The sequence below is a fragment of the Hemiscyllium ocellatum genome, chromosome 17 (assembly GCF_020745735.1).
Source record: "Hemiscyllium ocellatum isolate sHemOce1 chromosome 17, sHemOce1.pat.X.cur, whole genome shotgun sequence".
NCBI lineage: Eukaryota > Metazoa > Chordata > Chondrichthyes > Orectolobiformes > Hemiscylliidae > Hemiscyllium > Hemiscyllium ocellatum.
Window position 1 is genome coordinate 74,146,968 of NC_083417.1, and position 14,057 is coordinate 74,161,024.

Sequence of the window (14,057 nt, forward strand, 5' to 3'; positions counted from 1 at the left end):
CTTAAGGTTGGAGAAGCGAGGATCAGACAGGGCTCTAGAGGGTTACCAGGTAACCAGGAAGGAACTGAAGAATGGACTTAGAGTTAGAAAGGGGCAAGAAAAATCTTCAGCAGGTAGGATTAAGGAAACCCCTGAGGTATGATCATATAGAATGGTGGTGTAGGCTTGAAGGGCAGAATGGCCTACTCCTGCACCTATTGTCTATTGTATTCCACTCTTATGTGAGGAACAAGAGGACTCCAGAGGGAGGGTGCTGCCCATCAGGATAATGGAGGGAACTTGTGCCTGGAGTTGGAGGAGATAGATTAGATTAGATTACTTAGTGTGGAAACAGGCCCTTCGGCCCAACAAGTCCACACCGACCCGCCGAAGCACAACCCACCCAGACCCATTCCCTTACATTTACCCTTTCACCTAACACTATGGGCAATTTAGCATGGCCAATTCACCTAACCTGCACATTTTTGGACTGTGGGAGGAACCCACGCAGACACGGGGAGAATGTGCAAACTCCACACAGTCAGTCGCCTGAGGCAGGAATTGAACCCGGGTCTCTGGCGCTACTTCAGTATTCACGACTGAGGCACCTTGTCGTTTTTGTGTGGGCAGTGTAAAACAGGATGATATGCTTGAACAGGCTGCTGTTAAGGAAGATGTGCTGAAACGTTTGAAAAATATAATGATAGCTAAGTCCCATGGGCCAGACAGGATACACTCTAGGTTACTGTAGGAAGTGAGGGAAGAGATTGCCACACCTTTGGTGATGATCTTTGCATCCTCAGTGTCCATTGCAGTAGTGCCAGATGATTGGAGGGTTGAGCGTATTCCATTGTTCAAAAAAAAGGGGAGTAGGGATAACCCTGGGAATTACAGACCAGTCAGTCTTAGGTCTGTGGTGGGCAAAGTATTGGAGAGGATTCTGAGAGACCGGATTTATGATTACTTGGAAGATCATAGTTGATTAGAGACAGTCAGCGTGGCTTTGTGAGGGGCAGTTCATGCCTCACAAACCTTATTAAATTCTTTGAGGATGTGACAAAACATGTTGAAGGTCAAGAGTGAATGTGGTCTATGTGGACTCTAGCAAGGCATTAGATAAGGTTCCCTGTGATAGGCTTATTCAGAACATGAGGCATTGGATATAGGGAAATTTGGTTGTCTGTATACAGAATTGGCTGGTGGATAAAAGACAGGGTGGCAGTAGATGGAAAGTATTCAGCCTGGAGATCAGATACCAGTGGTTTTCCACAGGGATCTATTCTGGGACCTCTGCTGTTTGTAATTTTTAGAAATGTTTAGATGAGGAAGTGAAAGGGTGGGTTCGAAAGTTTGCAAATGAGATGCAGGTTGGTGGTGTTGTGGATAGTGTGGAGGGCTATTGTAGGTTACAACTGGACACAAACAGGATGCAGAACTGGGCTGAGAAGTGGCATATGGAGTCAACCTGGAAAATTGTGAAGTGATTCACTTTGGAAGGTCAAATTTGAATGCAGAATACAGGGTTAAAGGCAGGATTGTTAGCAGTGTGGAGGAACAGAGGGATCTTGGAGTCCATAGATCCCTCAAAGTTGCCACGCAAGTTGATCGGGCTGTTAAGAATGTGAATGGTGTATTGGCTTTCATTCGTAGGGGGATTGAGCTTAAAAGCCACGAGTTTATGCTGTAGCTCTGTAAAGCCCTGGTTAGACCATATTTGGAATATTGTGTTCCATTCTGCTCGCCACATTATAGGAAGGATGTGAGGGTGCAGAGGAGATATACCGGGATGCTGCCTGGACTGGAGGGCATGTCTTATGAAGAAAGATTGAGAGAGCTAGGGCTTTTCTCAATGGAGCAAAGAAGGATGAGAGGAGACTTGATAGAGGTGCACAAGATGATAGGCATTGAGTGGATAGCCAGAGAGACTTTTTCCCAAGGCAGAAACAGCAGTCACAAGGTGGCATAATTTTAAGGTGATTGGAGGAAGGTATAGGGGAGATGTCAAGGGTAGGTTCTTTATGCTGTGCTGGGTGCGTGGGATGCACTGCCAGTGGTGGTAAAGTCAGATACATTAGTGGTATTTAAGCAACTCTTGGATAGGCACATGGATGGTAGTAAAATGGTAGTATGTAGGTTAGTTTAATCTTAGATCTCACCATGGACCTGGGCAGCACGGTGGCTCAGTGGTCAGCACTGCTGCCTCACAGTGCCAGGGACTCGGTTCAATTCCGGCCTCGGGTGACTGTGTCTGTGTGGAGTTTGCACATTCTACCCGTGTCTGCATGGGTTTCCTCTGGGTACTCCGGTTTCCTCCCACAGTCTGAAGATGTGCAGGTCAGATAACTTGGCCATGCTAAATTGTCCCTTAGTGTTAGGTGCATTAGTCAGGGGTAAGTTTAGAGTAGGGGAATGGCTCTGGGTGGGTTACTCTTCGGATGGTTGGTGTTGGCCTGTTTCCACGCTGTAGGGAATCTAATCTACTCTTAACACAAACATCAAGGGCCTGTACTGTACTGTACTGTTCTATGGAGTGTGTTAACATATTTGCAGATAACACATAGATTAGCTGGTTGGTTGACCATGAGAGGAATGAAGTTTAGGTGACATGAAGATATAAATGTCTTGGTCAGTGACAGACAGAATTTAAGTCTGATAAATGTGAGCTGATGCACTTTGGAAGAATGAAGAAAACAAAGGGGTACTCAATGAATGGTGGGATGCGAGGAATCTCAGGAACTGAGGGATCTGTTGGGGTGTTTACCCACAGATCACGGAAGGTGGAAGAACAGGTTAATACAGCATTTGAGAAAGCAGAGGAGATGCTTTTTTCAGTTGACACATAGATAATAAGGGCAGGGAGATTGTATTGATTCTCCATAGAACTTTTGCTGTATGATGTACACTTCTGGCCACCACGCTCCATCGGAGGAATGTGATTGGACTGGAGGGCTGCAGATGAAATTCACCAGAGTGTTGCCTGGGACAGAACATTTCGGTGATGAAGAGAGGCTTGATATACTCTGGTTTTCTTTGGAGCAGAGAGGGTTGAGGGTGGTGGGCACTACTGGGAGAGATGTACAAGATTAAGTGGCTTGGATAAGATGCATAAAAAGTCATTCTGTTTAGTAGAAGGGTCAAGAACTGGGGCTTAACTTGAAAGTGAAAGGCAGGAATTTTAACGTAAAAAAACAGGAGCAGCAGGAGGCCCTCTGGCCCATTGAGCTCGTTTCGTCATGGCTAATCTTAGAACAGTACAGCACACAACGGATCCTTCAGCCCATGATGCTGTGCTGAGCATTTATCTTAATCTAAAATCAGTCTAACCCACACACCCCTCAAGCATATGGACAGCAGTAAATTGTCTAGCAGTCACTTAAGTCTCCCTAATATATCTGACTCGACTGCCACCACTGCCATTGGATTCCACATGCCCATCCTGAAGAAGGGCTTATGCCCGAAATATCGATTCTCCTTGGCTGCTGCCTGACCTGCTGCGCTTTTCCAGCAACACATTTTTCAGCTCTGACCTCCAGCATCTGCAGCGTTCACTTTTTCCACACATCCACCACTCTCTGCATAAAGAATCTACCTCTGATGTCTCCTCTATACCTTCCTCCAATCACCTTAAAATTATGACCCGCCAAAGTGAAAACCATTTCTGCCCTGGGGAAAAGTAATCTGAAATGAGGAATTAAGAGGCCTAAAAGAGGTTATGAGATATCCTTAGCGAGCAATGTAAGGAAAATCCCAAAGCTTCTTATTCATATATAAGGCGCAAGAGGGTAACTAAGAAAGGGGTTGGCCCACTCAAGGACAAAGGAGGAAAGATATGCGTAGAGTCAAAAAAAATTGGTGAGATTCTGAATGAGTACTTTGCATCGGTATTCACTGAGCAGAGGGACGTGGTGGATGTTGAGGTTCGGGATAGATTTTTGATTACACTAGGTCAAGTTGGCATAAGGAGGGAGGAAATTTGTGTATTCTAAAAGGCATTAAGGTGGACAAGTCCCCAGGACCAGATGGAATCTATTCCAGATTACGGAGGGAAGCAAGAGAGGAAACAGCTAGGACTTGAACAGATCTTTGCAGCATCCTTGAAAATGGGGAAGATAACAGAGGATTAGAGAGTTGCTAATGCTGTTCCTTTGTTTAAGAAGGGTAGCAGGGATAATCCAGGTATGATTAAGGAAGATACTAAGGGATAGGATATATATCTATTTGGAAGAAAATGGGCTTATCAGTGATAGGCAGCATGGTTTTGTGCAGGGAAGGTCATGCCTTGCAAACCTCTCAGAATTCTTTGAAAATGCGACAAAGTTGATTGAGGGAAGGGCTGTAGATGTCATATACATGGAATTTGGTAAAGCACTTGATAAGGTTCACCATAGTAGGCTGATGGAGAAGGTGAAGTTGCATGTGGTCCAGGGTGTTCTAGCTAGATGGACAGAGAACTGGTTGGGCAACAAGAGACAGTAGTAGTGGAAGGGAGCTTCTCAAATTGGAGACCTGTGACCAATGTTGTCCCACAGGGACCCATCCTGGGATCACTGTTATTTGTGACATACATAAATGATTTTGAGGAAGGTGTAGGTTGCCTCATTAGCAAGTTTGCAGATGACACTAAGATTGGTGGAGTAGCAGGTAGTGAAGGGGACTGTCAGAGAATGCAGCAGAATATAGATAGACTGGAGAGTTGGGCAGAGAAATGGCAGATGGAGTTCAATCCGGGCAAATGCAAGGTGATGCATTTTGGAAGGTGCGATTCCAGAGTGAACAATACAGTAAATGGAAAACTGAATACCCAGATATCTCTGTACATGAGGTCCATTGTTCCGTGAAGGGGGCAACACAGGTCAGTGGAGTGGTCAAGAAGGCATATGGCATGTTTTCCATCATCAGGCGGGGTATTGAGTACAAGAGTTAGCAGGTCATGTTAGAGTTGTATAAGATCTTGGTTTGGCCACGTTTGGAATACTGCGTACAGCCACATTACCAAAAGGATGTAGATACTTTGGAGAGGGTGCAGAGCAGGTTCACTTGGATGTTGCCTGGTATGGAGGGTGCTAGCTATGAGGAGAGGTTGAGTAGATTTAGGATTATTTTCATTGGAAAGAAGGTAGTTGAGGGGGGACCTGATTGAGGCCTTCAAAGTCATGAAAGGTGTAGACAGGATGGATAGCAAGAAAGTTTCCCCCAGAGGGGACGACTCAATTATTAGGGGTCACGAATTCAAAGTGAGAGGGGAAATATTTAAGGAGGTATGCAGTAGAAAGTTCTTTATGCAGATGGTGGGTGCCTGGAATGTGTTGCCAGTGGAAGTGGTAGAGGTGGGAGCGATAGTGTCGTTTAAGATGTATCTAGACAGATACATGAATGGGCAGGGAGCAAAGGCATACAGACCCTTAGAAAATAGACAGGAGATTGAGATAAAGCACATGGATCTGTTCAGGCTTGGAGGGCCGAAGGGCCTGTTCCTGTGCTGTAACATTCTTTGTGCTTTGTATTTATTCTATCTATGCCTCTCATTATCTTGTACACCTCTAGCTAGTCACCTCTCCCTTCCTTCCCTCCAATGTAAAAAGCCCGAGTTCACTCAACCTTTCATTATAAGACATGCCCTCCAATCCAGGCAGCATCCTGGTAAATCTCCTCTGCACCCTTCCTATAATGAGGTGGCCAGATCTTTTTGTGGACTCAGCTTCACTTACCTGCCCACTTACTGTAACCCTTATTTCCTTCACTGTTCAATCTATCTATCTTTGTCTTAAAAACATTCAGTGAGGCAGCCTCCACTGCTTCACTGGGCAGGGAATTCCACAGATTCACAACGCCTTGGGTGAAGAAGTTCCTCCTCAACTCAGTCTTCAATCTGCTCCCCCTTATTTTGAGGCTGTGCCCCCTTGCTCTGTTTCCACTGGCAGGTGAAATTAATCTCTCTGCTTCTGTCTTATCTATTTCCTTCCTAATTCTATGTTGCTATAAGGTTCCCCCTCATTCTTCTTAGTCCCAGTCTACATCCTCTCTTCATAAGCCAACCCCCTGAATTCTGGAATCGAGCTAGGGAACCTCCTCTGCGCCTCATCCAGTGTCAGTACATCATTCCTCAAGTAAGGAGACCAGTACTCAACAGCATCCTATACAGCTACAGAATAACCTCCCTAATTTTAAACTCTGTCCCAGTAGCAATGAAGGACAATATTTCATTTGCCACCTTAATTATCTACTGTACCTGCAAACCAACTTTGATTCATGAACAAGGTCACCCATGTTCCTCTGCACAGCAACATGCTGCAGTTTTTTGCCATTTAAATAGTCTGTTTTGCTGTTATTCCTAACAAAATGTATGACCTCACATTATGAATATGTACTGTACCAGCCCGACCCTTGCCCATTCACTTAACCTATCTATATTCCTCTGTAGACACTGTCTGCTGTACTGCTCATTTTAGAGTCATCTGTGAACTTTGACAGTATACTGCATTTCTAAATCATCTATATGTAAATTGTGAACAATTGCAGTCCCAACACTTCTTGAGGCACTCCACTCACCATGGATCACCAACCAGAAAAACACCCATTTATCCCCACTCTTTGCTTTATTAGTCAACCAGTCTTCCATCCATGCTCATACATTACCTGTAACACCATGCAGCTTTATCTTGTACAGCAGCCTTTTGTATAACATCTTGTCAAATATCTTCTGAAAAACCAGATACACTGCATTCACCAGGTCCCCATTGTCCACTGCACTCGTAATGTCCTCAAAGAATTCCAGTAAGTTAGTTAAAGGTGACCTGCCTTTCAACCCAAGCTACATCTGCCCAGTTTCTATCCAGATGACTTAGTATTTCTTCCACAATAGATTCACGCAGTTTCCCTCATATAGAAGTTAAGCTAATGGGCCTATAGTTACCTGCCTTGTCTACATCCTTTGTTAACCAGTGGTGGCACATTTGCTGTTTTCCAATCTGCCAGAACCACTCCAGACTCCTGTGAATTCTGGTAAATTATGAGTGCATTTGCTATTTCCCCTTCCATTTCTTTTAGTACCTTGGGATGCATTTCATCAGGGCTAGGAGACATGCCCACCTTTAGCCCCATTAGTTTGCCCAGTACTACCTCTTTAGTGGTAATTGTTTTTCGGTCCTCACTGCCATTGCTTCCTTGTCATCAATTATTAGCATGTTACTTGTGTCTTCCATGGTGAAGAACGACACACAATACCTGTTCAATGCCTCATCCGTTTCCCATTATTAAATCCCTCTTCTCACTCTCTAAAGGACCAATGTTTAGCCTTAGCCATTTTTTTAATGTATTTGTGAAGATGTATGCTGTCTGTTCGTATATTCTGAGTTAGTTTACTCTCATAATCTTAGTCGAAGAGTGTGATTAGCACAGCTGGTCAGGCAGCATTAGAGGAGCAGGAGAGTCGACATTTCAGGAAGGGCTTATGCCCAAAATCTCGACTCTCCTGGTCCTCGGATGCTACCTGACCAGCTGTGCTTTTCCAGCACCACATCCTTTGACTCTGATCTCCAGTGTCTGCAGTCCTCACTTTGTCCATTTGTAGCTTTTCTCATGGCTTTCTGTTGACCTTTGTTTTAAAGATTTCTCAATTTCCCAGTTGCCATTTAATCTTTGCCACTTTGTATGCATTCATTTTCAATTAGATATCTCCTTTATTTCCTTTAGTTATCTGTGGCTGATTGTCCCTTTTTCCTAGTCTTTTCTTTTCACTGGTACATCCTTTTGCTGAGTACTGTGAAAGATTGCTTTGAAAGTCCTCCAATGTTCCTCAGTTGTCCCACCATAGTCTTTGCTCCTGGTCTACCTTAGCTAACTCCTCCCTCATCCCATTGTAGTCTCCTTTGTTTAAGCACAAGACACTAGTATTAGATTTTACTTTCTCACCTCAGGCTGTACTTTAAATTCAAGCATACTGTGATTGCTCCTTCCAAGAGGATCTCTAACTGGGATCATCAATTATTCCTGACCAGTTTGAGGATAGCTTCCTCAAATAATATGTAATGGAACCTATCACGGATACATTCTATGAACCCTCCTCGAGGCTGCCTTGGCTGACTTTGTTTGACCAATCAATACGTAGATCAAAATCCCCATGATAATTGCCGTGCCATTTCTACATGCATCAGTGATTTCTTTATTGCCTGCCCCGCTATGATGTTATTTGGTGACTTACAGATTGTGCTGATCAGTGACTTTCTCCCTCTGCTATTTCTAACTTGCCCCCACATTGATTCAACCTCTTTCTCCATAGAACCTATATCATCTCTCACTACTGCCCTGATTCACCCTTAAATGTCAGAGCTACACAACCTCCTTTACCTTCCTTTCTGTCCTCCTGAACAGTCTGATACCCCTGGATACTTGACTCTTAATCATGATCCATCTGCGACCATATCTGTATAAAGGGCTGTATATTGTTGTACCTATTCATGATGATTAGATTAGATTACTTAGTGTGGAAACAGGCCCTTCGGCCCAACAACTCCACACCAACCCTCCGAAGAGCAACCCACCCAGACCCATTCCTCTACATTTGTCCCTTCACCTAACACTCTGGGCAATTTAGCATGGCCAATTCACCTAACCTGCACATTTTTGGACTGTGGGAGGAAACCGGAGCACCCGGAGGAAACCCACGCAGACACGGGGAGAAGGTGCAAACTCCACACAGACAGTTGTCAGAGGCGGGAATTGAGCCCGGGTCTCTGGCGCTGTGAGGCAGCAGTGCTAACCACTGTCCCGCCCAAACTAGTGATTTGGTCGTCAAAACATTTATCTTGTTCCAAATGCTGTGAGCGTTTAGGTAAAGTGGCCTTATGCTAGTTTTTAATACCTTCTTTTTGAATCCTAACAGCTCCACCAAAAGAAACTTTGTTTTCAAAGATTCCACTTTTTCTGTCATTACCTGGTTTCCACTCACTTTAGTGCTACACTGCTCAGTTGCTGCTTGCTTTTTGTTTACTGCCTTGATTCTCACTTTCCTTAAGATGTCACCCATTCTCATTAACTCAGAGCCATCCCTTAGGTTCCCAACCCCTGCCAAGCTAGTTTAAAGTCCACCCAACAGTGCTAGAAAAACCACCCGCAAGAATATCAGCCCCACCACTGTTTGGGTGAAGACTGTCCCTCTTGATTAGGTCCCACCTTCCCCAGAAATTGTCTGTTATTCAGAAACCTGAAGCCCTCCCTCCTAAAGCACGTGCTCAGCCACATATTAAACTGTCTAATCTGAAGATTACTACCTTTTTGAGGTCTGGGCTTTCAATCTGGCTCCTAACTTCGTAAATTCAGTCTTCACGATCTCATTTGAGGGGATTTGAGGAAAGATTTTGCATTGTGTGTGGTGGGAGTCTGGAATACACTGCCTGGGAGTATAGTTGAGGCAGGAAACTTCACTTGCTTTAAACATTACTTGGATGAGCAGCTGAAGTTCATAGCATTCTAGAATGTGGGACTAGTGCAGGTAGTACCTGTCCAAATGTCATTTAAATGTCCTAATTGTACCCACCTCTCTCACCTCCTGTGACTGCTCGTTCATTCATCATCTGCGGAAATGGTTGTCCCTCAGGTTCCTTTTTGAACCTGTCCCCTTTCTCCTTAAACCTTTGTCTAGTTTTGGACTCCCCTATCCTGGGGTAAGTATCTTGGCCATTTATCTTATCTATGCCCCTCATGATTTTATAAACCTATATAAGGTCGCCTCCAAGTCTCCTTTGCTCCAGAGAAAAATGCCCCAGTCAGTTCTTATCCAGACTAAATGGTTTGAATTATAACATTTTTGTCAATCTTTTTTGCACTCTTTCCAGTTTAACAACTGCTTCCTATAACAGCGCAACCAGAATCATATGCAGTATTCCAAATGTGGCCTTATTAATAAGGGAAGTGTGCCAAACATTGCCTTCACCACCCTGTATCCTTGTGATGTCACTTTTAAGGAACTATGTACCTGCAATCCTGGATTTCTGTGTTAAACAACACTTCCCAGTACTGTTGAAGTCTCCCCAAGACCTTCAGTGGGTATCTCTTCAACCTTCCCTGTTTTTTTTCCCTGAGATCATTCAATTGCCCAGAATAAAATTCTTACAAGCAGCCTATTAAAGGTTTAGCACCTTTATGTAAACATTCACTACAGTATCACAGTTGCAGTGTAACAAGACACCAAGCCTAGTCTAAGTAGAGGTTCCAAAACCTCAGTAATGGTACCAGCACTACCAACCTCATGCTCCCTCAGACTACTGCAAAAGTGGCACTTACGATCATTAGTATTTGTGCAATTTTTGCCCACTAAGCATGTCAATGTTGTCCTCCCCCCATTGCTGCTGTGCTTGTGATGAACTTGTTAGTCTTTTGATCATATTATTAGAATAGTGATAATGAATCTGCCCTTGTACTGACTGGGGTGGCGACATTGTGTTGTTATCCTCTAAAGTTTGGTCACACTCATTATCTCATGTCCTTGTTTAAACCTGATTACTGACTTCTTTTTAAAATGTCTTTAACCCATAACTTATTGTTTTCCACCTCACATGCTTGGTCAGTAAACCCTTTATTCAAACCCCAATTGTCTTTCCTCGTAGATACTTGAAGTGATCTGTCAAAGGCTTTTGGTCCTCCTTAGTGACTAATTGTTAAGTTTCATAGCTGCTTAAATTTGTTCTTGTACAGAGCTGGACTTCCTGCTTTTCCCAGCAAATTTATCACCCTTAATACTTTTCTTTTTTGCTTAATTTTGAACATTCTTTGGGTTCTTTAATTTTATGCTTTTCCTTAGTGTCCTTTCTCAGTACCCTGTCATTAACAGTATATGATTTGGAGATGCTGGTGTTGGACTGGGGTGTACAAAGTTTAAAAATCACACAACACCAGGTTATAGTCCAACAGGTTTAATTGGAAGCACACTAACCTTCGGAGCATCGCTCCTTAATCAGGTGGGGGTAGTGGCAACTAACAGCCTCTAGCAACTGCGTGGAGTTTGCATATTCTCCCTTTGTCTGCGTGGGTTTCCTCCAGGTGCTCCGGTTTCCTCCCATGTCCAAAGATGTGCAGGTTAGGTGAATTGGCCATGCTTAATTGCCCACAGTGTTAGGTGTGTTAATCAAAGGGAAATTGGTCTGGGTGGGTTATTCTTCGGAGGATCAGTGTGGACTGTTTGGGCTAAAGGGCCTATATTCACACTTTAGGGCATCTAATCTAATATTGAATCTGTTGGAGCTTTCTTCAAGATGCAACCCCACTGATACTTTAACCAGTTGTTCAGCTTTATTACCTCAAATTAAGAACAAAGGTCAAAAAAAGGACAGCACTAGAACTGGCCCTTTGGCCCATCAAGAGTGCACTGACGCATGATCTCTTTCTAAACTAAAAACCTCTAGCCTCTATGTGCTCTGTATCCCTCTATTCTTTGCTTATTTGTACACCTGTCAAGATGCCTCTTAAAATTTTCCATTGTATCAATTGTATCCAACACCTCTGGCAGCAGTTTTCAGGCACTTGCCATGTTCTGTGCAAAAAAAAAGGACTTTCCTCTCCCATCTAATGAGACATTAAGTTCAGGATTGCTCCTTCTGTTGTATGGTCTTCTATATACTAGCTTTAAAAAAAACTGATCTGGATGGATTTTCAGAAGTCCATTCCCTCCAAACCCATAAATTAGTCAGGTTGCTATTTTTTTGCCAATTCATTATTTGTGGCTGATGGGGATCTGTCTTTGAGTGTGCATGTTTCAGTGGGAGTGAGAAGATAACAAAAATTATGTTGCTCAGAACATGCAGAAACTTCCAGGCTACATATCCATCACATTACTTCAAACTATATTCTGCCATTTCATTTACTTTTCTCTCAAACTAGGCTTATAGAAGTGAAACAACATGAAGTATTTTTATATTGTCGTCGTAATTGCCTTTTTCAGTTTGTCACTTTTTGCGTTTTACATTGTTTTATTTGTTCTCAAATTTGGGCAAGGGTGAACATAACAAAACAACTCTATGCGTTTGTGAAGTATCCAGATGAATTTCTGAGAGGTCATTGCTTCTTTTGTCAATGACTTGATGTCTATGACCTCTTACCTTCATATTTCTGTCAACAGAAACAGTTTTAACAGAACCGCTCCATCTCTCTCGCGCTCCATCTCTCTCGCGCTCCATCTCTCTCGCGCTCCATCTCTCTCGCGCTCCATCTCTCTCGCGCTCCATCTCTCTCGCGCTCCATCTCTCTCGCGCTCCATCTCTCTCGCGCTCCATCTCTCTCGCGCTCCATCTCTCTCGCGCTCCATCTCTCTCGCGCTCCATCTCTCTCGCGCTCCATCTCTCTCGCGCTCCATCTCTCTCGCGCTCCATCTCTCTCGCGCTCCATCTCTCTCGCGCTCCATCTCTCTCGCGCTCCATCTCTCTCGCGCTCCATCTCTCTCGCGCTCCATCTCTCTCGCGCTCCATCTCTCTCGCGCTCCATCTCTCTCGCGCTCCATCTCTCTCGCGCTCCATCTCTCTCGCGCTCCATCTCTCTCGCGCTCCATCTCTCTCGCGCTCCATCTCGCTCGCGCTCCATCTCGCTCGCGCTCCATCTCGCTCGCGCTCCATCTCGCTCGCGCTCCATCTCGCTCGCGCTCCATCTCGCTCGCGCTCCATCTCGCTCGCGCTCCATCTCGCTCGCGCTCCATCTCGCTCGCGCTCCATCTCGCTCGCGCTCCATCTCGCTCGCGCTCCATCTCGCTCGCGCTCCATCTCGCTCGCGCTCCATCTCGCTCGCGCTCCATCTCGCTCGCGCTCCATCTCGCTCGCGCTCCATCTCTCTCGCGCTCCATCTCTCTCGCGCTCCATCTCTCTCGCGCTCCATCTCTCTCGCGCTCCATCTCTCTCGCGCTCCATCTCTCTCGCGCTCCATCTCTCTCGCGCTCCATCTCTCTCGCGCTCCATCTCTCTCGCGCTCCATCTCTCTCGCGCTCCATCTCTCTCGCGCTCCATCTCTCTCGCGCTCCATCTCTCTCGCGCTCCATCTCTCTCGCGCTCCATCTCTCTCGCGCTCCATCTCTCTCGCGCTCCATCTCTCTCGCGCTCCATCTCTCTCGCGCTCCATCTCTCTCGCGCTCCATCTCTCTCGCGCTCCATCTCTCTCGCGCTCCATCTCTCTCGCGCTCCATCTCTCTCGCGCTCCATCTCTCTCGCGCTCCATCTCTCTCGCGCTCCATCTCTCTCTCCCCCCACAGAAAACAGGCCACTGCTTTTGCACTTTGAGAGAGAGCAGGAAAGCCCAAGCTAAGGGTCCTTGCGCCTCTGCATATAGCGACTTGAAACTCAGGTAGTGTACAATGAATGGTGCTCAGGTAACCAGAGGAAGATGTTTCCCAAACATTTTAACCTCCAACAGCCATGTAATCTATGGAACTGGAGGTTTGGAAATGGCAGTTCTAAGTTAAGTCCTCAGAGTGGATACAATCCAGTTAGACATCATTGATGCATAATGAAATCAACCTTGTTGATTTTTTTTGATGGAGAAATTTAAGCTAAATTTCCAATTAGAATGTTGTTTGCTTTCATTCTGTGTGTTTATAAAATAACTACTTTCTGAGATGATTCCAATTTGGCAGTGAGCACAGTGTAAGACTGCATGACTATATTGCAGATCAGATTAGATTAGATTACCTACAGTGCGGAAACAGGCCCTTCGGGCCAGCAAGTCCATACCGACCCTCTGAAGAGAAATTTACCCCTGACTAATCCACCTAACACTCCAGGCAATTTAGCATGGCCAATTCATCTAATCTGCACATCTTTGTGACAGTGGGACAGACATTAAATTGGAGGCTGCAGTTAATTTAGACTAAGACTGCAATAAGATACAGTGCATCATTAATAACTTTGTAGAATGCATGCATAAGTGTTTGGAACATAAGGTACAGACAGGGAAAAGAATCTTAGAGTTCAGATAGATTTATTGCAAAAAGTAGTTGCCTCTTGTCTAATGAATCCAACAGAGAATGCAGGAGAAACCTATTTTTAATCCAAAGTGAATCACTGTCACTTTGGGGGAATTATTAGGAAGGGACACTTAAGCTG

At 44.8% G+C, this 14,057-nt stretch overlaps 1 protein-coding gene across 4 annotated transcripts in view; it reads left to right on the top strand.

Moving 5' to 3' along the window:
• The window catches only part of ccdc102a (coiled-coil domain containing 102A), a 209,675-nt gene that overhangs the window by 13,341 nt on the left and 182,277 nt on the right, over window positions 1-14,057 (top strand). The window lies entirely within an intron of this gene.